The following is an 18,929-nucleotide window of genomic DNA, read 5'->3' as shown; positions in this document are numbered from 1 at the left end:
GCGCTCGGTTAGTGTCTTCCACAGTGAAGACTGCCACAAGATACTTAGTTTCTCTGCCATTTCTTTTTCACCATTACTACCACTTCAGCATCATTCTTATCTGTCTCTTTCTCCTTATATATCTGAAAAAGACGCAGTATCCTCTTACATTATTGGCTAGCTTATGTTCACATTTTTTCACTCTTTATGGCTCTTTTAGTCGCTTTCAGTTGGCTTTTAAAAGCTTCCCAATCCTCCACCTTCCCACTAATTTTTCCACTATCATATGCCCTCTCTTTTGCTTAGTGGTGTATTTGACTTGCTTTGTCAGCCACAGTTGCCTCATCCTCCCTCTAGAATACTTCTTCATCTTTGGGATATATCTTCCCTGCACCTTCTGAATTTCCCCCAGAAACACCAACCTTTGCTGTTCTGCCATTAACCCTACTAGTGTCTTATTCCAATCTACTTTGGCCAGCTCCTCTCTCTTGCCTCTGTAATTCCCTTTACTCCACTGTCATACTGATATATCTGAATTTAGCATCTCCTTGTCAAATTGCAGGGTAAATTTTATCATTTAATGAACTCTGTCTCCTAAGGGTTCCTTTACTTTAAGCTTCTTAATCATTACATAATACCCAATCCAGAATTGCCATTCTCTTAGTGGGTTCAACCACAAGGTGCTCTAAAAAGCCATCTTGTAGGTATTCTATAAATTCCCTCTCTTGGGATTCAGCACCAACCAGATTTTCCCAATCTACCTGCATACTGAAATCGCCCATGATTATCACAACATTGAACTTTTTAAATGCCTTTTCTATTTCCCATTATAACTCTGTTAGATGCCTCTATAAAACTCCCATCAGGATCTTTTAACCCTTACAGTTACTTGACTCTACCAAGGATTCTACATCTTTTGATCCAATGTCACCCCTTTCTAAAGATTTGATTTAATTTTTTTTAAACCAAACTCACCACCTCTGCCTATCTGCCTGTCCTTTCAATACAATGTGTATCCTTGAATGTTAAGTTCCCAACTAAGCCACCACTTGGTAATGCCCATAACATCATACCTGCCAATCTCTAACTGTGCTACAAGATCATTTACTTTATTCTGTATACTGAATGGATTCAAACACAACACCTTCAATCCTATATACATCACCCTTTTTGAGTTTGGCTCCCTGATTCACTTTAACTCATTCCACTGACTGCAATTTTGCTGTATCACCCGCCTGTCCTTCCTCATAGCTTCACTACACACTACATCTACTTGTATGCCACCTGCCCCACCCTCAGCCATCACTCTGGTTCCCATCCCCCTGCTGTCAAATTATTTTTTCCAACATACACAGATGGGGAAAAAGTATTTAGTATTGATCCATGAATTTCCTGATCTCCTTCTGAAGCTTCTAGTAGTACTGACACAAGGGCCAAAATGAAGGAACTGAATGCTTTTACAGGTGTTCTTATTCTCAGCCTTCCCTAATATAGCTAAAATCAAATAAACTCCCTAATGAAAGTATTTGCTATCAGTTACGTTGTCACAATATATGCACAAAGGAAGTCTGTTTATCTCTGTCATTAGGTTACAGAGCACAGATTTAATTTTTGTTCAAAAATACGTGGACAAGATTGACTAAACACACATCAGATTTAAGTGCCATCAGAAATCAATGGGCCATTCACCTCATTTTGATTTTTCAAGACTTTGCTGTATAAACTGTTACACTTTGACTTAAACAATGACAGCATTTACAGTATTGTTTGAAAGGAAACACTTTGCTTCTTTTCATAACATCTATGCAAAATATTATGCGGCAGTATAGTCATTCCATGTTACTTAAGAATCTTGATCCAAGCATGTGGACAAATCCCAATAGCAGTTTACTTTCGATGCCTGTTAAGGAAACAATCTACTTGCTAAAATCTGTCCAATTAGAACAAAATCAAGCTGAAGATTTAAATCACCCTGCTATACTCAGTTCAGATGCAGATTCTGATTTATTTATCACATGTACATCAAAACAGAGTGAAATGCATCGTGTTAACAACCAATACACCCAGGGATGTGCTGTGGACAGCTTGTGAGTGTTGCTACACAATCTCGCGCCAAAATAGCATGCTCACCATGCTTGGCAGAACACAAAAAAGCAAAACATTCCAAGTGACAAAGCAACAACAACAAAAATATCCATTATAAAATGTCTTCAATAGAGCATTCTTATAATTAGAGTTCCAATTAATTGAGATGTGCATCTGAATTAGCTAACATTATCCATGACTACAGATGAAATACTTTCACCCTTTGAATGTTCCTGCTGCACCTCTATCAACAGCGTCTCCATCACTATAAGGACATTATCTAACTCAAAGGGCAAAGAATCCCGACGTTTGAATGGATTTGAAGCTTCAAATAAAACAGTTGTCTCATAACTCATGAGTAAAGCTGCTACAATTGTATGATCAGCAAAGAAACTCCAGAAATTAGCTTTGTAACCTAGGGCTAAGAAGGGAGAAACTCTGACAAGGTGCAATTTTTGTTGCTATCTAGTGATCTTCACAAGAGTCACAGTCTGGGTACAACAAGCTACTTGTCTGTTCCCCTGCCTTCAACAGTTGAACAGTCCTGCAATAATTAAATACAAGGGGTGATTGATAAGTTTGTGGCCTAAGGTAGAAGGATTCAATTTTAGAAAACCTAGCACATTTATTTTTCAACATAGTCCCCTTCTACACTTACACACTTAGTCCAGCGGTCGTGGAGCACATGGATCTTGGACCTCCAGAAAGTGTCCACAGCAGGGGTGATTGATAAGTTCGTGGCCTAAGGTAGAAGGAGTTGTACAGCTCTCATTACAGGCACATGCAGTTCAACTCGAGTGATTATGAAGGAAGTTTGAAGTTAATAACTCATCAGGAGTGATTGATCTTTGTGGCCTAAGGCAGAAGGAGATGAGTTATTAACTTCAAACTTTCTGCATAATCACAAGAGTTGAACTGCATGTGCATGTAACAAGAGCTGTATTATTCATCTCCTTCTACCTTAGGCCACAAACTTATCAACCACCCATGCTGTGGACACTTTCTGGAGGTCCAAGATCCGTACACACCATGACCGCTGGACTGTGTGTGTAAGTGTAGGAGGGAACTACGTTGAAAAATAAATGAGCCAGGTTTTCTAAAATTGACTCCTTCTACCTTAGGCCACAAATTTATCAATTACCCCTCGTACTTAGTAACTACTTTATTGATATAGCTATTAAAAATGTTGTTGATACAATAAATTTGCTAACAAATAAAAATAGGTAAAGCATTTATGTTAATGCAAATCACAAAACTGCCAATTTTAAAAATGGACTATTCATGAAATGTGACTTAATACTTAAACTTTCATTAAATTCTTAAAAATAGTACAAATGCAGCTTTGAATTATACCAAAACATTCCACTTCAGCTAGAAATTACAATTATTGGCGTATTTTTCAAGCCTTGTATTTAAGCAGCTACTTAGTTTTCCACCTTGTTAATTAATTCCTTCAAAAATGTTTAAACCTGGCCCAAGAATATCAACAACTAATCCAGAAATACTGCATGCAATTAACTGTACTATTCAAAGTCACTCAGAAATTTGCTGAAATAAGATGGAATTCTTTGGACTCACCAGTACTACTGTGCAGAGAGAAAAAAAGATATGATATCCCACCAGTAACCAGTTTATTGCCACTAAAGTCAATAAAGTATCGTCCTTGTCAATCTATATGAAAATAAAATTGTTGGATACAATACAACCATTTTATGCACATATTTTATGTCCTAATGATCCAGTCCTAATGATGCAGACATAAATTTGAGCTATGGGTGACCAGAAGGGAAAAGCTGAATCTATGGATTTCTTTTTTTGCAGGCAGGATACTTCACAAGAACTTTTGTTATTCTCCGCTTTTGATTACAACACAACATGACTTTGCATTCTTAAAGTTCCAATGCAAAATTAATCCAGTCTGAGGCTTGGCTCAAAATCTATTGTCCCAGTAATTTCCAGAACATTTACTTTACTTTCCATTAGTAAATACACCAAACAGAAAGCTCCACTATTCATACATTTCAAAACAAGAATAGTCTTTCATTACCCTCAGTTCCAGAAATTATCTTTTGATCATGACTCCCATAATTTGCATCCATTCTTAATTTATCAAAATGATTAAATAAGGTTACTACAAATTATATAATTTCAGTTTGATATGCTCTAAATGATCAAAATATGGAATGTGGAATTGTTTGCTAACTTAAAACTGCTTACAACATTTTACTATTACATAAAAATACGATGTACATAAAAAATTGATTCTTGAGTCGCTCAACTTCATCACATTGGTATTCCAGTAAACTAGCTTAATTTGGGAAAAATATGGGAAATTTGAAATGTTACTTTGACCCTGTATGCATGATACCAAGCTTACCAGGCATCTCCGTTGCGCAACTGACCAAGCCCAAATTAAATGAAGAGAGCTCACTTATCTGAACCACCAAGAAAAATCTGACAGCAACTGTCTTAAGCAAACCTAAATTAGTTCAATGAATATTATCTATGCTTTGACAACATAAGATCCAACATACCAACACTGCTCAAAAATCCACTAAATCTGTTATCAGATTTATTGTTTTGTTCCCAAGTATTCCTTAGACGATGGAAAGACTGTCCCACAAAATCATTGTTGAAAATGGAGTATTTCCTGCTACTTTTGTGTCAGATTGCATGTTGATCTGTAAACTATCAAGCAACTATCAACTATCAAGTCAAAGCAATGTTTTTAAAATATGTATATGTAATCATTTACTACAGTGAGATTTGTTTCCTTGCAGGTATTTACAGGAAATAAAGAAATAGAACAGAATTGTGGTTGGGAAGATACTGGAGTCCATTATTAAGTATGAGGTTTTGGGGATCTTGGAGGCACATGATAAAATGGGACAAAGTCAGCATGGTTTCCTTAAGGGGAAATCTTGCCTGACAAATCTGTTGGCATTCTTGAGGAAATAATAGACAGGATGGACAAAGGAGAGTTAGTGAATGCTGTGTTCTTGCATTTTCAGAAGGCCTTTGACATAGTGCTGCACAAGACTGCTAGGATTGGCTGACTGGCAGGAGGCAAAGAGTGGGAATAAAGTTGACTGTCAATAATTAGTAGTGTTCCACGAAGGTTGGTGTTGGAACCATTTCTTTTCATGCTATATGTCAATGATTTGGGTGACAGAATTGATGGTTTTGCAGTCAAGTATACAGATGATATGAAGATAGGTCGAAGAAGCAGGAAGTCTGCAGGATTTAGGCAGATTAGGAGAATGGGCAAAGAAGTGGCAGATGGAATATAGAGAAGCCATGCCCTTTGGTAAAAGAAATAAAGGCATTGACTATTTTCTAAACAAGGAGAAAATTCAGAAATCCGAGGCAAGGAAGGCAAATGCAATGCTAACATTCATTTCAATACGATTAGAGTATATCCTGGAAATGAAAGGGTTAATGCACAAGGAACAATTGATGGCTTTGGGCCTGTACTTGCTGGCGTTTCGAAGAATGAGAGAGGATCTCATTGAAACTTATGGAATATTGAAGGGTCTAGAGTAGGTGTGGAGTGAAGGTTTCCTACAGTGGAGGAGTCTAAGACTAGAGCCACAGCCTCAGATAGGTAGACAACCCTTTACAACAGAGATGGAGGAATTTCTTTAGCCAGAGATTGGTGAATCTGTGAAATTCATTACCATGGATGTCTGTGGAGGCCAACATTGGATATATTTAAAGAGGAGGTTGATATGTTCTTGATTAGTCAGGGTGTCAAAGGTTACAGGGAGAAGACAAGAGAATGGCATCGTGAGTGATAATAGATCAGCCATAATGGAATGATGGGGCAGACTCTGCTCCTATAACTTATGGAGAAATTTAGAAACAAAAACTATCCATAAAGACTGACAAATAACCAATAAGCAAAAGTAAACAAATAGTGCAAAAAAAACCTATGAACACGATTTGCAAAACAGTCCTTAACAGTGAGCTTGTAGGTTGAAGAATCAGTTCAGAGTTGTAGTGAGTGGATGTGGAAGAAAAACGGCTTTTAGAGACCAGACTTCAAGCAGTGATACCTTTATTCAGTATGGTATCATGGAGAGCTTGCAGAAATGTCCAAGGCTCCGAGTTACAGAACAATTTCAGTATATATTTATATTTCTAAACAGGTGAATAAACGTGTCTACTGGCAAGCAAGTTACATAAGTAGAGATACGTAATCAGAAGCAAGCAAGTATATCCGTCGCACAAAGTATTTTTAATTACAAAACAGACAAGTGACTAAATCATGAACATGTTCCTCATTTCAGCCATCTGCACCCAGTGCTTCAGCCAGATAATGAAAGACTGTCTGCAGGTCTCAGCTTAGAACATTGGGCTACAAAGTTCAAATAGAAAAATGCAAGTTAGCTACTTAGTTCATTAACCCTTTTGCTGACCCTTCTTCCACTGTGGAGTTCTCCATGGCAGTTCAAGGGCCTGATAGTTGTAGGGTTGTGTTGGCACATGGCCAAGTGGTTAAGGCATTTATTTAGTGATCTGAAGGTCGCTAGTTCAAACCTTGGCTGAGGCTGCATGTGTATCCTTGCGCAAGGCACTTAACCACACATTACTCTGCAACGACACCTGTACCAAGCTGTATGGGTCCTAATGCCCTTCCCTTGGACAACATCGGTAACGTGGCGAGGGGAGACTTGCAGCTTGGGCAACTGCCGGTCTTCCATTAAAAAAAACCTTGCCCAGGCTTGTGCCCTGGAAATTTTCCAAGGTGCAAATCCGTGATCTATCTAGACTAACGGAGGCCTACACAATACCTATTCCTAAACCTGGCTGTATGGGATTTAAGGCTTTTGTACCTTCTTCCTGATGGTAGTAGTGAGAAGAAAACAAGGTCTGGATGGTGGGGCCTTTAATGATGGATGCAGTTTTCTTATGGAAGGACTCCATGTAAAAGTGTTCAATGGTGTGGATGCCTTTGCTTGTGATGGACTGGACTGTGTCCACCACTTTCTGTACACTTTTCCACTGCTGGGGATTGGTGTTTCCATACCAGGTTGTGATGCAACCAGTTAAGATACATGCCACTGAATATCTATAGAAGTTTGCCAAAGTTTTAGATGACATGCCGAATCTATGCAAACTTCTAAGACAGTAGAGATGTTGTTGTGCTTTGTTTGTGATGGCACTTATGTGCTGGTCCCAGGATAGATTCTCAGATATGATACTCTCAGGGAATTTAAAGTTACTGACCTTCTCCACCTCTGATCGTCTAATAACGACTAGCTCTTAGACGTCCAGCTTCTTCTTCCCAAGGTCTACACTGGTTTTACTGACATTGAGTGAGGGGTTGTTGCTGTGGAACCATTCAGCCAGATTTTCAATATGTTTTTTTCATCACCACCTTTGATTCAGCCAACAACAGTTATGTTGCCAGCAAGCTTAAAGCTTTAGAATTGTACTTAGCTATATATACAATCATAGGTATAAAGTGAGTAAAGTAAAGGGCTAAGCACATAGCCCTGTGGGCACCTGTGCTGATGGCACATGTAGTTACAAATATGTATTTTAGGCTGGTTGGAGGATTTTATTCAACGCATTAAAGTTGCTCCCTTCACATATCAGAACTAAATAATTTAATAAATGAAACTCTCCAATGCTCAAATAGGTTTTGTTTCAAAATATGACCTCTAAGTATTACTAGAACCATTTCAACACTGTGTCAAAAGGTACAGAAATGTATTTCTTTGAAACAAAGAGTTGGTTTCATTTTGTTATAAGACTTGATAATGTTTCAGTACTTTAAACAAAAACTCCACACTTTGAAAGTAGAATCTAAAATGATTTTAAATGTCTAGTCTATCCTCAGTTATGATAGGTTATTCACTATATTACTTAAACAATATCCTTTAACTGGAAAAAGAAAGAAACTAAGCAGAGTGGAAATACAAATTCTCCCCTTTTTACTTTCCCAGCTAATTTTCACCCTAAATTACTTCCTCAAATTAAAGTATTGTTTGTGTTACAATACACTCCGAAAAACAAGCATCATTAAATACCTCACAAAGTGGTTATTCATCATGTGCGAGATCTGAGAGGATTGTCCTGCAAGTTGCATCACAATAAAAGGTGCTTCTGTCTTAATTAATGAATCCAAATTTCTATTTCAGTTGCAGGACAATGGCCAATAAATACAACCTTGTTTCCCTCCAGGATCCAGGAGTACTGTAATAAACTATGAATTCCATGGCCCCGGTGAGCAGTTGTCTTCTGCCCTTCCCAACCAACTACGTTGTATGGTTTCTGACAATCCTCTCACAGAATCATCAGTGCCTTCAACTTTATTGGCTAGAAGTTGATGGAGAAGATCCTGAGAGGCAGGATTTATGAACATTTGGAGACACATAATATCATGAGGAAGTCAGCATGATTTTGTCAAAGGCAGGTCGTGCCTCACGAGCCTGATTGAATTTTTTGAGGATGATGATGAACACACTGATGAAGGTAGAGAAGTAGATGTACAAGTATATGGATTTCAGCAAGGCATTTGACAAGGAACCCCATGCAAGGCTTACTGAGAAAGTAAGGAGGCATGGGAATCCAAGGGGACATTGCTTTGTGGATCTAGAACTGGCTTGCCCACAGAAGGGTTGTAGATGGGTCATATTCAGCATGGAGGTCAGTGACCAGTGGTGTGCCTCAGGGATCTGTTCTGGGACCCCTGCTCTTTGTGATTTTTATAAAGGACCTGAATAAAAGAGTGGAAGGATGAGTTAGTAAATTTGCTGATGACACAAAGGTTGGGGGTGTGGAGGGCTGTCAGAGGTTACAGAGGGACAGTGAAAGGATACAAAACTGGGCTGAGAAGTGGCAGATGGAGTTCAACCCAGGTAAGTGTGAGGTGGTTCATTTTGGTAGGTCAAATATGATGGCAAAATATAGTATTAATGATAAGAGTCTTGGCAGTGTAGATCAGAGGGATCTTGGAGTCCAAGTCCATTGGACACTCGAAGCTGCTGCGCAGGTTGACTCTGTGGTTAATAAAGCATAAGGTGCATTGGCCTTCATCAATCGTGGGATTGAGCTTAGGAGGCGAGAGGTAATGTTGCAGCTATATGGGACCCTGATCAGACCCCACTTGAGAGTATTGTACTCAGTTCTGGTCACCTCACTATAGGAAGGATGTGAAAACCATAGAAAGGATGCAGAGGAGATTTACAAAGATGTTACCTGGTTTGGGGAGCATGCCTTATGAGAATTGGTTGAGTGAACTCAGCCTTTTCCCATGGAATGACGCCGATGGAGAGGCTTTTTCCCAGGGCTGGAATGGCTAGCACGAGAGGGCACCGTTTTAAGGTGCTTGGAAATAGGTACAGAAGAGATGTCAGGGTTAAGATTTTCTTTACACAGTGAGTGGTGAGTGCATGGAAAGGGCTACAGGCGATGGTGTTGGAAGCAGATACAATAGGGTCTTTTAAGAGATTCCTGGACAGGTATATGGAGCTCAGAAAAACAGAGGGCTATGGGTAACCCTAGGTAATTTCTAACTTAAGGGCATGTTCGGCACATCTTTGTGGGCCGAAGAGCCTGTATTATGCTGTAGGTTTTCTATGTTTCTATTGGAAAGTGAACTTTTAGCACTTGTCTTCATTTAAGCAACTAAAGATACATAAATTTGATTTCAGCAAGAATGAACAGTTTTCAAGTTTTATTAATTTTCTCAAAGATTTTTTTCCAATTTACCAAACCTTTATCTATTTTGTGCAATACACGCTGGAGGGACTCAGCAGATCAAGCAGCATCTACATAGGGAAATAAATGGTAGAGGTTTCAGGGAATTATCTCAAAACACTGATTGCTTGTTTCCTTTCAAAGACACTTTCTGACCTGTTGAATTCCTCCAGCATTTTTGTGTTGCTCAAGATTTCCAGCATCTGCCAAAAGAACCTTGTTATATACCCCTAGGGTTGATTTTTTTCTGAGAACTGTCATTTTGAAATGCTGAGAGAATGAGACTGACTTTTGGACACTGTTGGATTTCTACAAAACTGCTTTGTTACTATGGTGAGAGAGGTGGAGTTATTTGATGGACAATGAATGTTTACATTTTTTTCTACGGCTTGTTTGAATATACAAGGTTTCGGTCAATGAAAGACACCAGTGAGTGGGGTCACTGGTTTAAACTTTCAAAAGCCCAAAGGGATGAGTTGAGATCGATCCAGAGGATTGATAAATGGCTCTCACAAGTGCTGCAACTAGAAGTTTGCAGAGAGGAAGGTTTGAAACAGAAGAAACCTAGTGACAAAGAGATCACTGTTTGGACTCTCTCCAAGTAGCCAATAAGGGTGAGTTTGATTCCATTCGAATATGAAAGTGTGATTATCACAGTTAATCCACAGGAGTGGGTTCTCTGGTGAGGGGGAAACCTTTGTGAATGCCACTTGTGTGTTTACCCTAGTCTGGGTGTGGTTTTTCACTGAAGAAGATACCCCTGTGGCAAATCACTGTTGGAGTTACTTCGTATGTCGTGGAACTGAATCAGTGGCTGTCACAGTGCGTGTAAGAGTGACCCCGTGGGAACTACCGGTGTGTTTAGCCCTGGCCTGGGTTGGTAGCTTTACCACTTGAAAACGGTACCCTAGGTGGAGTCCCATTTGGCTAAATTGAAGGATTCGGAGGACAACAAGATGATCAATGACATCTGTTTATTTGGATTACAAACATCTCTCTCATACCAACAATAACAATTCTGTGGATTGAACTGAACTTTCTTACATACCATCTTACATACATAAGGCTGTAACTCTTGCCACCTGAGCTTGAATGAGTTTGGAAACTTTATTTATCTCTATATATGTATAACACTGCTAACTTTTGGTTTTAAGCAACTATGTAATATAGTAACTAATAAAATAATGATTGTTAACAGCAACACCAGACTCCAGATGCATTCTATTGCTGCTGATGCTTTTACAGGGTTGTGTGTACGTAACAAGCTCTTAATACCTTTTGTCATGCTTTGGGTTAAGACTCCAGTTAACATTACTACTATGTCCATTATTCAGCCCAGTGTCTTTGCCATTTCTCCAAAAGATGTCAACGGATGCTTTATTAATTGAAGCCACATCAGATAGGTAACATTAAGGCACATCTGCAAAGTCTCAAGCTATCTTGTAGACAAACTTTTTCAATTAGGAACTGACATTTAACAATTTACATGGAAAGGTTTAAATAAAAACTAGAAGACTCAAACGAATTAACAATCTGTCTACATGACCATATAAAGAAACCATCACCCTTAATACAACTACTCATTACAACTCACCCATTTGCATTGTGCAACAATCAAAAATAGAAACTTTTTAAGATAATTGAAAAACACTCAGTTTTTTTTTGAAAGAGTCACGACAAGATTTATTAATACAGGTGATCTATCGCACTCATTTTACATCATTTCAATGGCCCCTACGATGAACAGTTACATATAATGACTCATTATATGCTTAGGTGGCCATTGGTGAGAATGTGGTCTTCACTGGTTCCCTAGAAATATTTTGTGATCTATGGCCAAAACAAATGACGCAAGGAATTAGAGATTATTGCGTTAAAATACGGACATATACTTCCTCTTGCAAGATTACAGTTTACATAGACTAATGAAAGCTGTGTCATCCTCAATGGTGAGTTTCCCGGGTTCCCTTTAAACAGCTCAGGACCCTGTTATACCACTGGGCAATGTCAAAAAAATGAATTGAATTTGTGCATTTAAGTCGGCAACAAAATATCCGATTAGAGTTTGTTTTATTGTATGCAGTACTGTACAGTACTTGAAAAGAATCCAACAACTGTAATTAAGTACATGTAACTGGATGCCCATCCACGGAATCTCAAGCTAATGGATAACGAAGGCACAAAAGACGCCTTGCAACAGTACACGCCGGTACTTTTCAAAGTCTCCGTAAAAGGGGCAGCCAATATGCAAACAGTAAGGAGCATTACGATGGCGAAAATAATCCACATTAGTAACACTGGCCAAAGAATAAATTATTCTCATGGCATGGGGCAAAACTTAACATGCTTTCAATGCAGCGTCACTTTGCAGCCGTACACACTGTCCCCATGCCCCAGAAAGATGGACATTTGTCTCCAGCACCCGTCTATCTTTTCCCCACATGCCTACAACTTTATCGGCGGTTCATCCAAGTATCACGTTACAAGGAGCCGGTGAAATCTTCTCTTCGGGCGAGCGTGAATCGGGTCGGTCGCGGAGGGGTGACAACAATATCGTCCTCGGTTTCCTGCGAAGCTGCGAGCTGCACGCAGATGAAGCCCCAAAACCACTTCCCCACCACCCACCCGTCTCAAATGAGGCCAAGTTCACAATATCTTATTTTCTCTAAACACCACCCATCCACACTCTACAAACACACCGTCCCCCCAAACAAAAAAATATCCTCTCAGCGAGTCGGGGCTCAGCTCGGCCATACTCGGTGAGAGGACCAACTAACTCGGTGTCATTGACAATTTCCCGAGCGCAGCTGCCGTGGGCGAGAGAAACATCGGTCTGCATTTTTATCTATTCTCTTAGATCAACAGAACGAGTCCGAAGAGCGCCCGTTCGCTCTCACCCTGCTATGTTTTTTACTCCGGAAAGATGTATTTCCCGGCAGAGCCAGGACTTTACCTGATGAAACCAGGAGGGCTGCCGTCTGCCGGGGCTCGAGCCGCTGCTCGCCGCGCGGACTGGCGCTGCCGGGGGCTCGCGCTCGATGTTATTTGCGTGAAACGATTGCGCGATTCCGCCAAGGGGATTCACAGGCGCGCGCTCTTCCTCTCCTCAGCTTGGCACGGGGTTTTTTTTTTACACACACTGGAACCGGTTCGGTCTTACGGCGCACGCGCAGCTGCTCCACTGTCATTGGCCAACGAGCTCAGCCGATGTCCAGGCAGTGGCTCCGCTAACGGATGGTGGTGGACGGGGCCGTCATCCTTTCTTCCTCTGCTGATCCCCGTGGCTCGAGGACGGGCTGTTTTTGCATTTTAATGCAGAAGTGACGTCTTTAGTTCCACAACAGAGCCATGCTGAGAAGGTGGTCCTTGTCTGTATCTATCGCTTGTTTATCCGCTCAGAGGCAAACGCCAACACAGTCACTGAGGTAAACAAGAAAATGTAACTTACACTCAATATCACCAAGTGCTATTCTCACTGAACTGCACTGCCCTCTGCCATAAAACTTAGTAAGTCCCTGGAAATATGACCTATTTCCCGTATCTTGGAGCCACTTCTGAAGGAATGAGATCCCACACTGCTTTAGATGGGACAGCACAAAGCTGTATTTGAAAGTTAAAATCTCATTCGTGGCGCAAAACTCACGATCTACCCAGAATGGGTGGAAGTATGCCTCCACAAAAGGAGATGTGAGGTGCTCTTCCCTCCACTAGCCTGCAGGTCATCCTTGGATTGCACCTGCTTAGCGACCACCCCCCCCCCCCCCCCCAATCAGGTGGTGGATGGTCAAATGAGCAGCTGATATGCATCACAAGTCCTGTTGCTGGGGTTGTTCGACACCAGACAGACAATCTCAGAAGAGTATTGATAATGGCTTGGGTCACCTGTCTTGTAAAGACACTGCCCGGAAGAAGGCAATAGCAAACCACTTATGCAGAAAAATTTGCCCAGAACAATCATGGTCACGGAATGGCCATGGTCAGTTCGTCAGATGACACAGCGCATAATAAACGAATGAATCGAGGCTCACAATTCTAAGCTCTGTCATTGGAAGAGATAACCAGGCATACAGAGAAAAAGATTCAAAGGTGTGCTCAAAGCATTCTTGAGGCCCCTCAGAATCCTTGGCTCAGGAATGCTTAAAGTGCAGTAGAAACATTCAGGATGTTTTTGAGAATCTTGAAGCATTTGGAATACACAGAAGCTTTGCCATAAGCAGCGGTCCACCCACCTCTAATTGTAAGTAACACCTGCCTATTTGTTGAAATGTTCACAGTTCCCATATTGACTTCATTAGCCACTATCCTGGAATAGAAATCAGATATCCTTGATACCGAGGGACTGCCGAAAAAAAAGAGACAAACCACAGTCATTAAAACTCATGTTAAGTCTACTGAAAACTAGATTCGGGTACACTTTTTCCTCTATTCAAAAATATATTTGAGAAGTCCATCACTGGTTAGGCCTCTGATTTCTTGTAGATTCAACAATTGCCTACAATGGAGATTCTTCTTAAATTAGGTTATAAGGTAGGCTTGAAACATGTTCATTCCTTTTCAGGGATTCACAACCTTTTTTATGCCATGGATCAGTATCATTCAGCAAGGAGTCTTATGTTCCCCAGGTTGGGAACCTCTGTATCTCCAGTGCTAAATCGTACAAGGAGAAATAAGTAGTTTTCAAAAATTCAAAGTTTTTGAATTGGTGCTTTTTGGCTAAAAAAATTGTTAGAAATACTGCTACCTCATGCCTAATATTGAAGTCAGAGGTGTAGTGCACAACAGCCTACAATTTTGGCCAAGTAGTTTCCTGCTTTTAATACTACCAACTCCCTGGTAAAGCAGAAATTAGTAGGTATTTCCATATTCCTAAAAGGCAAAGATTACATTTAGACACCCTAATGGTAAATTCCTTCACCAGGCTAAATAATTTCCCTCCATCCTGTCAAATACTTGAAAGATTTTCAAAACCAAGCTTAGTTAGGCCATGATGCCTGTACAGTATATGCTGATATGCAAGACAAGCTTTTCACTGCATCCCAGTACATGTGACAACAATATTCAAATTCCAATTTGTCTGTGCCTTTCCTATCCAAATATCTGTCCAAATGTGGCTTAAGCATTGTAATTGTACCTGCTGCTAACACAGGGGCTCCCAACCTGAGATCTGCAGATTTCTCGGTTAATGGGAGGGGTCCATGGCATAAAAAAGGTTGGGAACCTCTGTGCTAGCATCTCCTCCCAATTTATCTGCTCTCACCTTACAACTGTGACTCCTTGTTCCAGACTCCCGTGCCCAACTAAATCCTGTATATACACCTCATGATTTTATAAACCTCTGTAAGATATCTGCTCCTATATTGTAGCGTGAATAAGCTCAGCCTATCCAACCTCTCCTCATAACTACTGCCCTCCATTCCAGGCAACATCCTGGTAAATCTCTTATGCGTTTTTTCTATTGCTACCACATCCTTCCTGAAGTGTGGCAAATATAGAGTAACTGCACAGAGTGTTCCAAATATGGTTTAACCAAACTTTTGTACTGTTGCAACATGATATTCCAAATGTTTTATTCAATAAGCTGGTCTAGGAAGGGAAGCATAGCACATTCTTTCTTCAGTATTCTACCTACCAGTGTGGTCACTTTCATCAAGCTAGGGACTTGCACCACAAAGTCAATGTGCCTAAGGTCCCTGCCTTTTGCTTTACATGTCCTACCATAATTTGACTTTCCAAAACACACATCTATATGTTTGGATTAAATTCCACCTGCCTCTGCTCTGTCCAACTTTCCAGCTGACCTATGTAGTGTATCCTTCGATAATCTTCTTCACTGTCTATAATTCTACCATTTGTTTGTTGTTTGCTAACTTACAATTCAGACCACATATCAGAATCAGGTTTAATATCACTGGCATATTTCATGAAATTTGTGGCCTTTGCTGCAATGCAATTTTTTAAAAGATTAATTACAATAAATATATATAAATATTAAATAAGCAATGCAATACAAGAGGGAATCATAGTGAGATAGTGTTCATAGATTCATTGTCCATTCAGAAATTTGATGGCAGAGGGGAAGAAGCTGTTCCTGAAACACTGAGTGTGTGTTTTCAGGCTCCTGTACCTCTTCCTTGATGGCAACAATGTCAAGAAGGCATGCCCTGAATGATGAAATCCTTAATGATGGATGCCACCTTTTTGAGGCATCGTCCTGGATGCTGGAGCCCATGACAGAGCTGGCTGAGTTCACACCTTCCTGCCGCTCTTTCTGATCCTCTAAGTGGCCTCTCCATACCAGACAATACCACCAGTTCGAATGCTCTCCACAATACACCTATAGAAATTTGAGAGCATCTTTGGTGACATACCAAGACTCCTCAAACTCCAAATTAAATATCGCTACTGTTGTGCCTTCTTTGAATTGCATCAAACTTGTGGGCCCAGTATAGATATTCAGAGATGTTGACACCAAAGCACTGAAAAAGTTCACCTATTCCATTGTTGATCCCTCGACGAAAATTGATGTGTGTTACCTTGAATTCCCCTTCCTGAAGATCACAATCAATTCCTTAGTCTTACTGACATTGAGATATAAGGTTTTTGTTGCGGCTTCACTCAACCGGCTGATCTATCTCGCTCCTGTGTGCCCCGTCGTCACCATCTGAAATTCTACTGACAATAGTTGTGTTGTTGGGAAATTTATAGATGGCATTTGAATTGTGCCTAGCCACACAGTCGTGGGTGTAGTGAGAGTAGAGGAGTGGGCTAAGCATACATCAAGGTGCACCAGTGTTAATTGTAAGCAAGGAGGAAATGTTGTTTCCGATCGACACATACTATGGTGTCTTGGTGAGGAAGTCAAGGATCCATTTCCAGAGGGAGATACAGAGACCCAAGTTTGGGAGCTTGTTGATTAGAACTGAGGGCATGATTATGTTGAACGTTGAGCTGCAATCGATAAACAGCAACCTGACGTAAGTCTTCCTATTGCACAGGTGATCACCTACCATTACCTTCCCTTCATCAATCCACTTTTACATCCCATTTATCAACATGCCTCAGATTGCTTGTGCCTCAACCTTTTGGACTAGCTGACCAAGCAGCACCATGTCAAAAATATTACTGTGTTGTGTGCCAACAGCAATCAAGAATAATCAAATCAGGTGTCTTTGATTCCCAGGCATTAAATTTCTAAGCATCAGCTCAAAACTTGATGATACCCACTAAATATCACTTGGTTCCTTGGTTCTCCATGATGAATATCTTTGAAGAAAACAGAAAAGCTGGAATGGCAAAAATGTATTCCAGATGAGGAGACTTAGAAATCCAAGACCTGTTATTTTCAAGTTTCTGTACCTTCAAAAACTCTTTAATACAGGAAGCCTCCAAATGCATTCCTTTGTAAATGATACATTAAAACATAGGATATTCTGGAGATGCTGGAAATCTTAAGCAACACAGACAAAATACTGGAGGAACTCAGAAGGTCAGACAGAGTCTTTACAATAGGAATTTGGGGTCAAGACCCTTCACTGGAGCAGGAAAGGAAGGGGTCAGAAGCCAGAACAGGGTGAGAGGAGGGGAAGGAGTGCAAGCTGGCATGTGATTGGTGAGATCAAGTGAGGGGAAAAGTGGGTGGAGGAGAAGGGGGATGAAGTAAGAAACTGGGAGGGATAGGTGCAAGAGGTAAAGGACCGAAGAAGGAATAGGAGAGGATGGTGAAGAAAAGGAAGGAGGGGAACCATAGGGAGGTCATGGGCAGGTGAGAAGGGTTGAGAGAAAACCCAGAATGGGGAATAGAAGAGAGAAAGAGGGGGGGAGAAATTACTAGATGTTAGAAAAATTGATGTTTATAGCATCAGGTTGGAGGCTTCCAGAGATAATGAGGTGTTGCTCCTCAAACTGAAATTGACCTCATCGTGGCAGTACAGGAGATCTTGGACAGACTTGCAAAAATAGAAATGGGAAGTCTAATCAAAATGGCTAGTCACCTGGAGATTCTAGCTTTTACGGCTGACAAAATGAAGTTTCAAATAAATTTCTCTCTGTGCTTTGATACATTTTGTATCATAATATTTAGTCATACTATTAAAAGCAAAATAAATCATTTTAATACTTGGAAATAATTACTCACCAGAAGCAGAGGGATAATAGGCTGGATGACAATATTTTGAAGATGAGGTTTTTCTTATATGGACTCTTCTGACATAATATTGATTCAGAGATTACAAATCAATTTACATTAGCAATAGTTCAAGATTACATTTTGATTATGGGACAGCTTCAGTATCTACTGGAAATACAGATGTAATAGAAAATTGCAGCAAAACTCTCATTTATTTTCCTTTTTAGCAGCAGTGGTCATTTCAACACTGATTTTTCTGTAGTTTTAATTAGGTTCTTAAGTCACAAATTAAGATCTTTTTGTCCAAAACTTGCACACTCAGTTCCTAGTGTGCACCAAGATCAACTGTCCAAGACCAAAAGATTCTCAGTAGTATTATTACAGACCAGTGCAGCAGGGGTTTCAAAGACACAAGCTAGCAAACTCAAAGCAACACACATAGAATACTGGAGGAACTCAGTAGGTCAGACAGCATTTATGGAAAATTGTAAAGACTCGACATTTTGGGCTGAGATCTTAATTTGTGACTTAAGAATCTAATTTTAGCAAAGTCTGTGCTCTTGCAAACTTCATTCTGTCTGCTGTAAAAGACAGTGACTACCTATTTCACTTTGTCTTCCCATTCCTACATGACTTCAGGTCCTGAGGAAGGGTTTCTAATTTTCCCTGGATATGTCCAAGTATAACAAAATTAGTATTTCTGTAAAATAAATTGTGAAAAAAAATGCTTTCCTCACTGAGGACACCCTCAGTTTTCACACTGTCTTAAACCATGCATAACTGCTTGACCCCAACCCAGCAGAAGCCAACTACATCTGTTGGGTTCAGTCAGTACATATTTTTGCCAAACATTTGGATTTGAATGAGGTAGGCTAAACTAACCTAACCAGATTAGGATTATTTACTTAGTAGTAATGTATTTCTGTTCTTCTTCAACATCTTTTTTGATGCTTTTCTGTAAATGACTGTTGGCCTATGCTGCGATAAAATAAGTACTTGGGTTCGAAGGAAGCATTTGGATAGGCCATAAGCT

The 18,929-nt window shown here is 40.1% G+C and overlaps 1 protein-coding gene across 4 annotated transcripts in view; it reads right to left on the bottom strand.

The window, feature by feature from the left end:
• LOC132404055 (protein-tyrosine sulfotransferase 2-like) overlaps positions 1–12,884 on the bottom strand; it is an 84,752-nt gene extending 71,868 nt beyond the window's left edge. For 2 of the 4 annotated variants that reach the window (XM_059988035.1, XM_059988034.1), the window contains exon 1: positions 12,725–12,881. The gene's annotated coding sequence lies outside the window, so the exon portion shown is untranslated. Of the gene's footprint in view, positions 1–2,722; positions 2,744–12,724 lie in introns of those variants that run through there. The other 2 variants (XR_009515415.1, XM_059988037.1) reach the window with 2 other exon arrangements.
• Between the last annotated feature and the right edge of the window lie 6,045 nt (positions 12,885–18,929).

The sequence above is a fragment of the Hypanus sabinus genome, chromosome 13, assembly GCF_030144855.1.
Source record: "Hypanus sabinus isolate sHypSab1 chromosome 13, sHypSab1.hap1, whole genome shotgun sequence".
In the NCBI taxonomy this organism is placed as follows: Eukaryota; Metazoa; Chordata; class Chondrichthyes; order Myliobatiformes; family Dasyatidae; genus Hypanus; species Hypanus sabinus.
The sequence above is the reverse complement of the archived record's forward strand: the minus strand, read 5'-3'. Positions and strand labels throughout refer to the sequence as shown.